This window comes from Nyctereutes procyonoides, unplaced genomic scaffold, assembly GCF_905146905.1.
Source record: "Nyctereutes procyonoides isolate TBG_1078 unplaced genomic scaffold, NYPRO_anot_genome, whole genome shotgun sequence".
In the NCBI taxonomy this organism is placed as follows: domain Eukaryota; kingdom Metazoa; phylum Chordata; class Mammalia; order Carnivora; family Canidae; genus Nyctereutes; species Nyctereutes procyonoides.
Window position 1 is genome coordinate 7,538,334 of NW_026575126.1, and position 15,753 is coordinate 7,554,086.

Consider the following 15,753-nt stretch of genomic DNA (forward strand, 5'->3'; position numbering starts at 1 on the left):
AATATGAAATCGCCTGCATGGAATACAGAATAGTCATACTCAAGGCATTAGAGCATGGGAGGGTTAGAGGAGGGAGCATATCCTATAGGTTCTGATCTTAAGCTCTCGGAATGATGAGGAGGATAAAATTCTTGCCACCTGTAAAGTGCTTAGGAGAGTGTCTCACAAAATCAGTGGTATATAAATCTTTACTATTATTTTTATAAATTCAAGAAAATCTACTAGCCTTTGCAACCATCTCTGGCCTGGCATTTGGAAGTCTGGTCTTCGTGCTTATGTGCATACAAAGCTGAGAAACTCTAGTATCCCTGCTGAAGTTAATAATTTTCTTTTTTAGGTCAATAATCACCAGACAACAGCCTGATTTCTTTTAGGCCCAAACTGTTGTCTTTTTTGGTAATGGGCAAGTTCGAATTTTCATGGCTTTTGTAAAATGAAGCAAAGGAATGTTATCCTTCAAGATCATGTAGTAGTCAATAAAGATGTTAAAACAAGAATCCAGAGTTTTGTGTTTACTATCTATCAAAAAACAACGGTTTTTTTGTAGAGCAATCACTTAGAAATGGAAACAGAATAGGAATGTGTTAATATCTTTGCAGATGATATTTTTCCCTTCAGCAGGGAAGAAGTAACTAAATAATCTAATTTGCTTTCTCTTATCTTTAGGGAAGTGAATTCAAATATTGGACAAACCATTATTAAAATTCTGAACAGCACTTAATGTATGAGCTTGTTTTTTGCTATAAGTCTCCTTTTTCTCTAGGTCAAGAGGTAAAGCTATTTGTCTAAAAGAAAAACATTAAATAGTATTGGTGATAGGTTACAGGTTTTATAACAACTATATAGTTTATATAACAACTGCCTCATGAGCAAAAATAGCATTTAATAACTATTTTATTCTACTATTCGACTAGGCACTAGAAGTCTTCATCAAACAGCATTTCACTTTAATGCTTTTCTTTTGTGAATTAGTCTGTCATCTAAAAGTCAAAAAAAATCAAATAAAAATACAAATTGGGAACTGGGAACTCCAGATGAACTGGACATTTTTGGAACAAGGGAAGATTAAAACTCTACTTAAAAAGTTGGAGAAATAGATATGTAAAATGTTCCATTAACAACAAGAGCATAGGAAATAACTATGAATCGTTGGTTTTAAAGCTCAGAAACACTGGAGTGAACTATGACTTACATGGTGAATGGAGAATTTTAAAAAACACTTTGTGTTTTGGTTTTGTTTCTGGGGTTTTTGGTGGTGGTGGTGATTTGGGGTATTTCTGGGCTCATAAACTTAATTCAGGAGAGTCCCATTGTATTATAAATTGTATTAAAATAAAGATGAGCTGTTTTCAAACACTCTTTTTTTTTAAGATTTTATTATTTATTCATGAGAGACACAAAAAGAGGCGGAGACATAGGCAGGGGGAGAAGCAGGCTCCTGCAGGGAGCCTGATGCGGGACTTGATCTCAGGACCCCGGGGTCACACCCTGAGCCAAAGGCAGCCGCTCAACCACTGAGCCACCCAGGTGTCCCTCCAACAATGTCTTTCTGTGTTGTGTTTCTCAGGTAGTCTCAGCTAAAGCTGCCAATGATTAACATATGGTATAAACTGAGATAAAATATACATATTGAATAGCCAGGAAGGATGGCCATAAAGATTAAAGGAGATGTGTGGGAAGGCAATCTGAAAAATCTGAAGTCCTGTACACATATATGTTTCTGTTATTATTGTATTCAATAAAAACCAGAACAATACCTACCATCTATCAGAACCTGCTTTAGGCACTGAGAATTCAGAAAAATAATAATACTGATTTTTACTTTCTTTTTTTTTTTTTTTACGATTTTATTTATTCATTCATGAGAGACACAGAGAGAGAGGCAGAGACACAGGCAGAGGGAGAAACAGGCACCCTGCAGGGAACCTGATGCGGGACTCAATCCCAGGACCCCGGGATCACTCCCTGAGTGGAAGGCAGATGCTCAACCACTTAGCCACCGAGGTGCCCCTGATCTTTACTTTCAAAGATGTAAAATTATATTGGGGAAATAGAGAATACCAGTGTGTTGGGGTGACTGCACTGATAGAGATATGCAGGGTGCTCGGGACCCTAGAATGAGATCCCTGACTAAGTTTTTACAATAAGGATGTCACAGAAAGTTAGGGAGAGGAGGAGAAGGGAGTCCCAGGAAGAGGAGATGGCATGAGTATAGCCTTGAGGTGAAAAATAGCGCAGTATATTCCGAGTTAGTAAAAGGATCAGTATGACTAGAGCTTAAAATAGCAAGCAGAGAATAGCAAAAAAAAAATGATTCTCAAGAGACCAGATATTATGTGAAAGGATCAGGTTTTATCCTGTTGGTGACAGAAACCCAGTGAGGCCAACGCATAGCATAGGCACTCAGGGGGCATGCAGGGGGGTGCATGGGAGGGTCAGAGAACCTGGGGAGGATATTGCTGTAGTGCGGGTGACCGATAGTGAGAGCAGGAACTTAAGCTGGGAGAACTACACAGAACAGAGAGGGCAAATATAAAAATGAGTAAAGAATGGCATTGTCTGGTGATTAATTTTGTGAGCATTGGTGAGGATGACCCTCAAGCTTATAGTTGGACTGATTAGGTGATTTGCAGTACAATTTATACACAGAATACTGAAGGAGAATCAGAAGAGATAAGGGATCTGTTCATTTTTTTGGCCATGTTTATCTCAAGATTTCTATAAGACATTTGAATGAAGGTGTCCAGAAGGCAATTGAATATATGGCTCTGAATTGTGAGCAATATATCTGGGGAGGAAATTCAGATTTGTAAGTTATAAGCATAAAAGTGGTAGTTAAAATTCTCAGAGAAAAGAGGTAAGAGTAGAAGCCTAAGAATGCCAGCTTTTAGAAGCTGGGCCAATAAAAAAGCCAAGAAAGACACCAGGAAGTGGAGATAGTTTAAATGGGGGTGTGAAGGGACCCAGTAGAGTGTGATGTCACAGAGGTTCAAGAAAGTGGTAAGATACAAAGTGAAACCAAAGCAATGAAATCTGATGTAAGGACTTGAATCCTATAAATTTAGAAAGCTGGGACTTTAGGTGACTTTTTCAGAGCAGTCTCCCTACAAAATGGCAGCAGAAACCTAACTGCAGTCAACTGAGGAGCGAATGCGGGGGCGAGTGAGCACAGTCTTCACAGAGAATTTTGGATGGGAGGAAGTAGAGGGATAGGATGTTAGAGGAAATGCAGAATGAGGAGCAGGTTATTCTAAGAGGAGAGTAGTTGAAGTAAGACTGAGGGCTAAAGAGAATGATCTGATAGTGGGAAAAGGTAGGACTGTATAATAAAAAAAAATTAATGTATCATGTTCTCAAAGGAAGGGGGAAAGGTGGAGGGGCAGAGGGGGAGATCCATAGGAAAGGTTGGCCTGAAGCAAGGAGGATATTAACTCTTAAGCCTCTGAAACCACAAGGACAGATGGAAGGAAGAGGAGAGGTAAGTCATGCTTCATGGCCTTAGGACAAAGGTCATAGTATTGACTCATTCCCCTAAGGACCACATACAATGACTTGGCAGATGAAATCTTCTTTAGAAGCCCCTCATAATGCTTCTCAGGGTTGCTCTCTCACCCGACATTAAAACATTTCCTCTGTACCCCGGGTTCTCATGCTGCTCCTCTCCCACCTCCATGCATGGGCTTTTCTTCATAGGGCGTGATTCCCCCAACACACGGGGTCTGCCCTTAGGATACCCATTGATTGTCCTCATTAAAGTAAATTATAAACTATTTCATTCCAAGATATAAATATTTGCTATCCAGCTAGCTAGGCCAACTGTCCCAGGAGTGTTTGGCTCTTAGATGGATACTCTGCCTCTCAGGGCCCTTGCCTTCTTAGACCTCATCCCTCTAGTCAACTTTTCTTCCCACATTTTAGACATATGCATCCTCTGCTCTCATCATACATAAGTCTCCACCTTTCCAAAAAAAATGAAGCACGTGCAATGAAAATCATGTAGTTGGAATAACAATTAAGACACTGAAGATTTTCTGAGTCATCCCCCTTGTCATACCTGACAGGGGAACGCCGCAGGCAGCTCTGTACAAAAGGGTGCCGCGGCTTCTGATGGGGCATATTCCCATATGTCTCACTTCCATTCATTAGAAGATTTGAGCTACAGATTAGGAGTACTATTCACCCCTCCTGTCTTAATAGGAAGTTAGGAAAACTGGAATCGATGCTGCTTTTTAAACATCACGTTTCACTGGTATTTGCTGGTTAGTGTTACAATCACAGAAATGAAGATAAAGCCATTTTCTCCTAAAAAAAAGAAGTGTTTTTCATTATGTCCAAACAATCTCCAAATGCATAGAAGAAAAAAAATGCCCACAGGAGTTCCTTGGGTTCGGCATCATACCTAGATGCCTTAACCCCAGATGTACTGACTCTGCCCAGGCTGATAATAAAATACCCAGAGGCTCTGGTCTCTATTGAGTCTGGATCAAGAATGTATAATTTTATGTCTAGGGATACTGGTTTTAGACTCAAATTGATTTGCTTCCTTCTTACCGCTTACAAACTGTGAGACATATCTCAGAGGGTTGTTGTGAGGATTAAGTGTGATCATGAATTTAAAGGGCTTAGTCTTCTTGCTAGTACATAGTAAGTTCTCAATAAATGGAGGCTGCTATTGAATTATTACTATTAATAATTCATGACCTGATTTAAGAAACAGCCTGGCTTAACTGGCCTCAGGCAGAAGCTGGGACTTTTTTTCTCATCCAGCCTCAACTAGATGGCTATAAAATGATGAGTTTCCTGTTCAGATATACACACATCCTTGCTCCTCTCTCATCACCGATGCCCTACTGTCTGTAGTCAATTAATGATTGGCCACTTAGGGTAATCGTTTCCCTGAGAACCAAATGTGCTTACATTCAGTGGCTCCCACTGTAATGCGATTAATTTTGTCCAATAATATGCATCTAGTAGAGAGGTCCGGTATAAATGAGAGCCATAATGATTAGCTACCTCCTGTTTGTTCATTTTGAAGAATCTCATTAGGGACAGTGGTCCTCAGTGTTAATGAGATGATACCGCCTAATTATGGAATTACAGTTACATATACTAGTGCTAGAAGATAAGAGCACTTGCCACCTAACAGGTAATGTCGCATCTACACCTGCTGATGTCCTCCTTTAGAATGCTTCCACTTTAGTCTGGATCTCATCCCTTCCTTGGGCCTATTTTGGAATTCCTCCCTCTTCTGAATGCTGGTAAAAGCCTAAGCTATAAACAGCTTGCTTTTTGGTAGATCAACTCATGCCTGAAAAAGTTGATAATGATTTCAGAATTTCTTTTAATTGAGTTTTTAATTACAACACAGCAAATATCCCATTCATATGTAATTTTGACGAGGATGACAAGCAATTTCATATTCTTTGGAGATCATTTGACAAGTGTGGGAGCCTATAGTTAAACACCAACTGCCTTGTTTTTGGACAGGAGTACCTGACAACCACTTACTCAGGGAAGATTGGGAACTGGAGCATCTGGATCTCAATAAATTCTTTGACAGAACAATCCAAGAGCTATAACACAAGCTGCCACTGGGAATGTAAATCTGATTGGCTGGCTTAGAATCTCTCTCTTCTAATTTATAGTCCACATATTATGAATTGGGGTACTGTATAGCCAATGGGTATATGGGCAGGTTTCACCATAAATCATTTTTTTCTGTCTTTAGACTATCAGCACAAGAGATAAAATATACAAATAAATTTTTCTAAAACGCAAAGCTTCAACTTGAGATGGGTATCATGATCCTTTATTCTTTTTTTCCTTTGCCATTTACTTAAGAGTTGTGGAGCCCATGCCCAGAGTTATAGAGCTCCAAAACTACAATTAGACCAAAGAAACTTCTGTATTCCAAAGAGCAGAGAGCAAGTCCAACAATTAGCTGGACCTTACTAGCACCTCCCACAAGCTTTCACAGGCCATTTGCATGGGCCATTACAATATGCAGAGGCCCCAGATGAGGCCCCAGAGCAGTAATTCTCAGACTTTGGATTTCAGAAACAAACAAATAGACAAAAAATCTTACTAAGAATAGGCACCTTCTTATTTTGCCAAGTAAAGATGTGTAATTTTTTTTCTGTTCTCACTCATTTGTTGATTTGTGAATATTTATTGAGTACCTACTATCTCCTGCTACTGAAGCAGGCCCTGGGAATGCAATGGAAAACAAAGCTAGATATAATCCATGCCCTTGAGTAATTTATAGTCTTGATGAAGGAGATAGTTATTAATCAATTATACTAATAGTTATATAGTTATATACTAATAACTATATAGTCATAGGGGCTATGAAGGAAATAAACATGGTTTTCTGAGAGCATAGAAAACATTAATTTTATATGAACAGAGAAAGGCAGGGAATTATTTTTAAAAATTGTGCTTGGAGACTTGGAGCCATCTTTGAGCTTACACCCTGAGCAAAGCTCACCCTTCCAAGTCAAAAACATTTATGGATAAGAAATTATCATTGAAATTACATGGTGGCAGACATGTCCAAGGAATAATGCAGGGATTCGATCCCTTTATGAATCCTGTGATAGATGAATGTATGGAGATGGGAACCATAGGCAAGAAATTGTGGAATGGTGGTAATATGAAGAAAGAGTGTCATCACACTGGAAGCCTTGGAATGAGTGTGTTCACCAGAAAATCAACTACTTCTGACTATCCTCTCTTCATAGTACCTGTTTTATGACAATATAAAAACCAGTTCATGTGCATTTTCGTATTGAACTTTTTTGTTAAATAAACTTTTATGATAGTAAAAAAAAATGAAATAAAATAAAATTGTACTTGGATTCAGCCCATGATAAGGATTTTAACTTTATGCTAAGAGTCATCTGGATGTCACTGGACAATGGATGAGAGAGAAGGGAGAGTGGAAAGAGATTGGGTAGGAAAGAATATTAGTGCTATAGATATGATGAGGGTGACAGCCATGTGATGGTGAGTAGTTGGATTTGAAGAATATTTTGGAACTAGAATTGCTGAGACTCATTGATAGGTGAAAGGACGAGGAAAGGAAGAGAGAGGTATCAAGGATGACTCTATATTCCTGCCTTCAGCAACTTGCCATTTCATATACCAATTACCAAGACAGAAGGACTAAGAGGAGGACAGGTTGAGGCATGAAGGGACAATTCGGGGTCCTTCTGGGGGCTTGTCAAATTTAAGGTCCCTGGAGATACCCAACGCAGGCAAATATATGAATCAGAAGTTTAGAGTATTTTGCTACTAGATACACATTAAAAGTTTTTAGCATGTTGATGGTATTAAAGTCATGGAGTAGATAAGATTTCACAGAAATAAGCATTATGGAACTTTGAACGTTTTGAGGCTTGATACTGAAGGGGAAATCTTCAGGGCATCTTTCTATGAAAGGGATGACATTTTAACACCCAAAATGGGAAGAACACAGGATCTGTTCTTTCAACTAAGGACATTTCATCACAAAATCTTCTCTCCTTTGTCCTAACCACTCCTATTTTGCTGCAGAGCAATGAAAACTTTGTCATGGAGCAGCAGTTGCAAACCACCGTTCTCTAGTCTCTGCAACAGCTTTGGGCAGGAAGGGTCTCATTTTGGTAGCAGAAGTTCTCATCCACCCCCAGCTTCACTTGACCTCTTAGACTTTTCAAACTTAGAACCACATCTGGGGTTTCTAAATTAAAGTAGTACACAGAGTGGCATAAGACCCTACAGTATGACATCAGTTCCCTCCTATCCTGACAGGCAAAGTCAGTTACCGCCTAGGCACTGTGTGACACTTCCAGGTCAAAGAGCTACATTGGCAATTGGAGTGTGATTATATGTGGGCATCACTTGCTAGCTCTTCCTCCTGTCCATCACTGTATCGGCATCCATCAGTCTTCTTTGCTAGTGGACCTAGTAAAGATTTCTGAATTATCTCATCATAATGTTCCAGACAGCCACGATCAATCAGATTGAATGTAGTTATTGTAATACTAACGATAATAATCATTATATTATCATACTTGGAACTATTATTAATAGTAACTCTTTTTTTAAAAAAATTATTTATTTGAGAGAGAGTGAGTGAGTGAGGCCATGAGCAGTGTGTGGGGGGTGGGTGCGCAGCCGAGGGAGAGTGAGCCTGATGCGGGGCTCCATCCCCAGACTCCAGAGTCATGACCTGAGCCCAAGGCAGATGCTTAACCGGCTGAGCCACCCAGGGGCCCCCAATAATAGTAACATTCTTAATGCTCTGTGTCATGCACTGCACCAAGTGTTGTCCATATCCCATTTTATATGGGAACTATAGACAAGGAATTATGGAATGGTGGTAATATGAAGAAGTAGTGTTTTATGTAAGCCCTAACTTACATTTTATGGAAGCCCTAACTACAGCTTAGAAGGTTGGTTCCATTTTACAGGTGAAGAGAGTAAGACTGAAAGATTAGCTTCCCAGGTGTACGTGCCATCATTGTTTTCACATTGTGTTGTGACAACACGCCATTAGCTGCGATGGTGGAAACTCTCTGGGACTCCGTACTCCTCCTATGTGCGACCTCAGCACCTAATAGTACTTGGCACGTTTATGATGCTGGTTAGATACTGAAGATCGTATATACTCAATAGTCACAGAAGCCTTTTGAAGGGCGATGACTGTGTCTTTCATGATTTAGAAATCTCCCACGGTTTCTAGCACAATTCTCAATAAATAGGAAGGTTGACTATCCGGGTTGTAAGTTGGCCAAGAACCTGGGAACAAAGAAGGTTCTGCGGGAGCTGCTGGTAGAGGGGTTACCCCCAAAGGAGGATTAAGAAGATGCCCCGGCCTAACAGGCTGTTGCTGCAACTGTGGACCTTATTTAAGCATCCTCCGTCATGACCTGCGTGGAGCAAAGGATGAAGCGGCACATTGTTGAAATTCCCTAATAATCCCAATTTAGCAAGTATCCTGAGCTGCTCAGGCAATAGAAATTAAATGCAAACAACCTTTGAGACTTGAGGTGCGCAGGCTGAGAGTAATGACTTTGTGAGCGACTGAGAAAGGCAAGGCAGTGCACACCTGGGGGACGGGGATCCAAACACGGGGCAATGCTCCAGGAGGCCCAGGGTGCAGCAAGGTCTGCAAATTAAGTCCAGGCCACCTGGGCAGCCTAGCAGGATGGAGGGCATGGCCGAGTCGTGGTCGCCCGTGCAGAAGGGCACCCAACGAGGCTGGGCCGCGGCCCCTGGGGGCCGAGCAGCCCCCCTCCCACCTCCTGTTCCCGGGGCAGCTCGGGCAACTTGGAAGAAGCGCAGAGAACAGCACCAGGAGCCAATGAGCTCCGGAAAGGACGTGGGTGGAAGATTAGAAGAATGGGCCGGGCCATGGCTTAGTTACAGAAAGCTAAAGGGGGCAAGAGGGGAGGCCCGGAAACTAATAAATATTATATCCAGGTCTGCTCTAAAATCACCAAGTGGAAACTTGCAGGACACCCAGGAAATTGAGACTTTGCAGAGGAAAATGGACATTTTCTTCCAAGCCATGGGCTTCTCGCCTCCACTGGCACTCTGCCCACCCAGGTGCTCGGTAAATACTGTCTTGCAAAATAACCTTCGTTTGCCAAAAGAGCACAGGATCCAGGAAAGAGACCAATGGGAAGCGCATTAGAAAGTCAGCCAACCCTTGCCTCAGTGCCTGGGGAGGACAGGACTCGAGGAACTAGATTTCTGTTGTGTTATTCAAGGCAGAAAGGCTCGTCTCAACAGTGATGCAGCCTCTTCCCATTCAGATCGGTACAGAACAAAATAGAAACCTCTGGAGCATAGGGAATGCCTAAGACACGGTTGGCTAGCCTTTGGTTAAATCCTATCATTGCAGTTTCCTTTATGTCAAGGGGACTGGGGAGATTCTGTTTTCCCCTCCTGGGGTGGAGGAGGTGGGTGGGGAGAGCCCTAGCTCTGGACTGAGGGTGGGCTTGGTGGAGTTCACTTTTAAAAGGTCAAACACATCTAAAAAAATAAATAAATAAATAAAAATAAAAATAAAAGGTCAAACACTTACAAATCCAAGGAGATGGGTTGGGGTTAATTCTTTGTTTTATAGAAAGAAGTCTCTGAAAACAGCAACAGCAAGTACCCGGGTGCTCCTGAGCCTGTCTTTGGTTTCAGATCATGGATTCCACTTTCTTAACCTGAGATGGTCAAGCACTCAGACGCCCTGCCCGTTGCCCAGCAGCCGCACAGCCTCGGTGGGCTCCCCGAGCTCCTCAAGCATGCCAGCCCTCTGAAACGTGGTGTTTCCCTCCGGTGGGGCCTCTTTACCCACCCACTTCCCTGCCCCATACCTGCCTTCTGCAGGGCCGCCCCCCTCCCCTTCCTCTCCTCTCAGTTTCAACGTCGCCTGTTCTAGAAGGTGTCTGTTTGGAATGACTCTTCCAAATAAGGGGAAATTGCATTAGCAGTGGCACAAGCCAGAAGATATTAATAACCTGCTAAAAAAGAAGTTCAGAGTGAACAGTGCGATCCAAACCATGGCTCAGCCGCATCATCGGGGACCCAGGAGCCCACCCCTGTCCTCCACCCCCCACGGCATATGGCTTCCATCTTCATCATGTCAAGACGTCTGTTCCACCCCCAGCATCATATCCATGCCGCAGACAGAATAGTGTGGGAGGAGTTAAGCAGGGGGTGGTGTGTGTGTGTGTGTGTGTGTGTGTGTGTAAGGCTTTCTTCTCTGAGGGTTTGCCTTTTTATTTAGAGAGGGCTGCTCTCCCCAGAGACTCCCAACTATGTCTGACTGATGAGAACTGTGCCACATGCCAGGGAGTCTGGAAAACCAGTATCCGCTCCCCCACCTTTGTACTAGAAGAGGGCCGGGGAGAGGGGCAGACGTGGGTAACTTCCAGGCGGCCGGATCTCAGGATCTCAAGGATTTGCTTATTCTCTGTCGTAGTCCCCTACTTCTCTCCATGGCACTTGTCATGGCTGGTGGAGGTACATTTGTAATCCCGCTGGAATGAGATAGATATTCATTCTGTGGGTGACTCTTTGCCCACCCTATCGCCAGAACCTAGCTTGGTGCCTGACGAAGGGCACACTTAATTGACGGGCTAGTTGGCTTCAATTGACTTCTAGTTGGTTTCTAGCTACCTCTGAAATCATCCTATAACCACAACCTACCGGGAACACAGGACTCTGAGTATTCACATCTGATTTACATATAGCTCCTTTTTTATTTATTAAAAAGATATTTCAGATATAAAATATATGTGTATATACATACATGAAATGAAATAATGAACATTCCAATACCTATCCCTATCCCCCAGCTCTCTCAGATTCACAGATTTTGCCAGAGGCCTTTGAGGCCTGTTAATATCGTTGTGGAATTTAAAAACAAAACATCTCAACAGCAGGTGAAGTCCCTGCGTCCCTTCCCCTGTTTCCATGCTCCTGCCCCTGCCTTTCTCTGCCTGGAGGCAACCACTGCCCTGAATTTGGGTTTACCAGTCTAGCGTGTGTTTGTATTATGACTATCTGTACACGTCCTTAAGCAATATAAAACTATAGGGTGTTTTTGCACATTTTCAAGCTGTATGTAAATGTTATATTATGCATGAACACTACACACACCATATAAATCCTAACGTATTATTCTGTAATCTCTTCAATCAGTCTTGTTATTGGCGTTTAACTATATATTTTTTTGCATGTAACTATGCAGTTTCATTGTGTGAATACACCACAATTTAATTATCTATTTTTCTCTTGACAACCATGTGGATTTATCATTTACAGTCTTTTCCTATTACAAATAATGATACCTACAATTAATATTCCTCAACATATTTCCTTGTCACGTGCGTGAGGGTATCTTAGTGCGAGGTGTATACCTAGAAGTAAAATTATGGGGTTGAGGAGGTATATTTCGATTTTCTTTCATTTTGCTAAAGTGTACTGTAAAATGTTGTACCACTTGATATTCTCACAAGTAGTAGATGAGAGAAACTGTTTTTGTACTTAACGCTTTGTATCAGATTCTGATATGAAGTGATATCACCATGTTTTAATTTGTATTTCCCGAACAACGAGGAAGAGTGAGGATCTTTCAATAGGTGTGTTGGCCGGTCAGGTTTCCTTTTATTAAAATTGCCTATTTGTGTCCATTGCTCTTTATAGAAGAAATGGGGAGTTGCTGGGTTTTTCTCTTATCGATTTGCAAAATTCCTTATATATCCCGGATAGAAATCCTTTCTTGTTAACACACATTGCAAATGTCTTTGCCCAGACTGTTGCTTGACTACCTATATTGTTTATAATACTGTTTTGTGAGTAGGAGAGTTAAATTTTAATAGAGTAAAATTTATCACTGGGTGGTTTGGGCTTTTTATGTCTTGTATAAGAAACTTTCGCTATCTCCAAAATCTTGAAAATATCTTTTCATATTTTCTTTTTTTTTAATTTTTTATTTTTTTATTTATTTATGATAGTCACAGAGAGAGAGAGAGGCAGAGACACAGGCAGAGGGAGAAGCAGGCTCCATGCACCGGGAGCCCAATGTGGGATTCGATCCCGGGTCTCCAGGATCGCGCCCTGGGCCAAAGGCAGGCGCCAAATCGCTGCGCCACCCAGGGATCCCATCTTTTCATATTTTCTTATAAAATTTTTCAAGCTTTTGCTTTTCATCATTGGTCCCTTTATATTGTATATATATTTACACATATATTATTATATATTAATGTATTATTTATATTATGTATATTTACATAGATATAGATATGTAATATAAAAGTCCTAGTTTCATTTTATTTTTTCCACATGGATAACTAGTAATTTCATAACATATCATGTGTTTCATTTTTTTGATCACTTATTGATATCAAGTTTCCACATTACAATGGTCACTTTCTGAGTTCTGTAGTAGTTTTCAGTGGTCTGTTTTTTCTATTCCTGTGTCAGTATGGCATTTTGTTTACCACTAGCATTAGAGACACTATGTCATAAGGTTTGGTCAGGGACTCGAGCCACCCTGCTTGGGTTTGAATCCTGACTCTGCTACTGCCTAGCCATGGTAACTTGAGAGAGATTCTTAATCTCCGTGACCCCTATCGTTGTTGTTTTTTTTTAATATGTAAAATGGTAGCAATCATTTTATTAAACTGAGTAAATGAAAGGCTTTTCCCTGGCATATAAATGCTTAATAAAAGTTAGCAGCTACTGTTTTTATTTGTAGTGTCACTATTACTAATTGGGATATCTGATCAATCAAGCCACCCCTACCCTTTTCTTCTTACTCAAGATGCTTAGTTATTATTGACCTTTGGCTCTTTTAAAGGAATTTCAAGATTGGTTTATAATGTCTCATGAAAAAGTCCGTTGAAAATACAAATGGCATTGCCTTGCTACATGGATTAATTTGAGTTTTCTTATCCATAAACTTGGTATACCTATTCGTCTTTTCAGTCCTTTTGTGTTAATGAGAAAGTAATTTTGTAATTTATTTCACAGAGGTCAGCACATATGTGTCATATTTATTCTTAGTTATATTTTAGTTTGTCATTATTGTGAACGAGGTACTTTTTTATGTTATTGTTCTTGAATGATTTATTACTGTTGTGTAGAAATCCTATCATTATTTTTACGTTGATCCTGTAAGTAGCCACCTTGCTGAACAATTACTAATTTTAATGGTCTATAGATTCTCGTGGATTATTTGTATAAACAAACTGACCATTTGTACAGAAATAGAGTATTGTTCCTATCTTTCTGATATGTACCTCATTTTATTTTTCTCTTTTCATTGTGTTGACTGAGACTTTCTAATGGCAGCAAAGAAGAGAAGTGACAGCAGGCATCCTTGTCTTATTCTAACTCTAATTAGTGACACTGTTAAGTTTCATTGTTGAGTTTGATCCTTGCCGTAGATTTTTGATAAATAATAATTATCAAGTTAGAAAGTTCCCTTTTACTTCTAATTTACTAAGAGTTTAAACTTAAGTAAATGTTAAACTTCACTAAATATTTTTTTTGGCATCTATTGAGCTTATCATAGATTGTTTGTTCTTTAATTTGTTAATTATTAATATTGTGTAATGCATTAATAGATTTTCTATTGTTGAAGCATCTTTTCATTCCTAAGATAATACACATTGGTTATCCAGAGTGTTTCAAGAAAATGTCTGGGTCTTTTCCTAAAGGACCAGAGATCTTAAGGCCTTTGAGCAATTACTATTTTGATTTGACTTCACATATGTTTCTTTTTGGATCTTTGTATGTTTGGCTCATAATTTCTTTATTTCTTTTATGTTGGGGGAATTTCTATATTTTTAAAAATAAAACATGTAAAAGTTGTGTAATAGTAGGGGAACATATGCACACTAAGAGAGAAGGAGGATGGAAGTGTTAGCTCTCCTTATTTTGGACCGTGAAATGAAGGGATAGAGGTACTTCTTATCAGCAGAATTTCTTGGGTAACTTGGTCCACTGCCATAATTACCTTATTTACTGAGTAGGTGAATCATGCTGGCCATTTGTCTAAGAACCTGGTGACACCTGTGTCTAGTCGGTTAGGAAACAAGCCTTTAATTGCTCCAGGTAACTGGCACTGCTTGTGAAGTAAGATGGCTTGTCTTCCTAAAGGCTATCCTGGGTAGCACTGATGATGGCTGGTGACGGGGACAGCATCTGCTCCGAGTCTCTTAGAACCTCTTTTGTTTTTTCTGTTTTTATTCATCTTTGGTAATTGCATCATTTTTGAGACTTATATACATGTAAAACCTTTTTTAGTTCTAACACTCAGCAAAGAAGCTATGTTCTACTCAATAACTAGAGCTTTCATATTAAAAAAATTATTTCAATGTAATTGCTGTTGGTGGAAAAATGTCAGGTCATTGTAGAAATATGGTTTTGATGGTTGTTGAGCTGTCCTGTTTCTGAATATCTGTCCCAATGACATGCACATATTCATACAATCACCATATTAGCAAAAGTACTGTATACAAATAGAAACAGTAATGTGATGTCCCAGTCTGTTGGCTTTAGAAAGGATTTCAGAAACATCAAATGCTTAAGACATTTCATGTTGGTTTTGAATTCAAGGACTTGTGAAACAAGTACCTTATTCCAGTTGGAAATGTGTCACAAAGGAAATATTCTTTTCTCCTTCCCTCTTCATTCTATAGAACATAGGGAGAACGATACCAAACTCCTGGGAGTTATCTCCTTGATTAACTGTGAAGTAATAAACGCAGGAAAGCAGCAACAATTCATGCAGTGGGGTACTAAATCTCCACCTTTATGGCCTGCATTTGCCAACTGTCTCCATATTTGACAGATAAAGTACATCTGTGAATTTTAAGCTTCTCAGGTTACAGTTAAGATATGTAATTAGATTTCAAGATATACATCTTGCCCAAAACTTCTGCTACGGGGGGGTTGGGAGAAGCCAATTAAGCCAGGTTTACTCAGCTTCAAAACAAAACTTCAACTTGAAAATGGATGGAAGAACTCCACTAATGAGAACACGCCACATGGGACATGTTACTGTTTAATGGAGGGTATGTGCTCTGGGACGCAGGCTCTTCCTTTTCTGAAGGCTGGAGTCAGGAGGTTTACTTGGTTAATAAAGTCCGTTCCTTTAGACATGTAATTTGATGGATGGATGGGTGGAAATTAGTGCTTTGAATAATTTGAATACTTAGTTTTCTAAGTATTTGTACTCATTGGATGAAAGCTGAGAAACCA

General features: G+C 40.1%; 1 protein-coding gene and 1 pseudogene across 3 annotated transcripts in view; both read left to right on the forward strand.

The window, feature by feature from the left end:
- ST6GALNAC3 (ST6 N-acetylgalactosaminide alpha-2,6-sialyltransferase 3) overlaps window positions 1–15,753 on the forward strand; it is a 509,644-nt gene that overhangs the window by 413,948 nt on the left and 79,943 nt on the right. The gene's annotated exons all lie outside the window — the stretch shown is intronic.
- LOC129520316 (small nuclear ribonucleoprotein G-like) lies at window positions 6,479–6,692 on the forward strand (annotated as a pseudogene).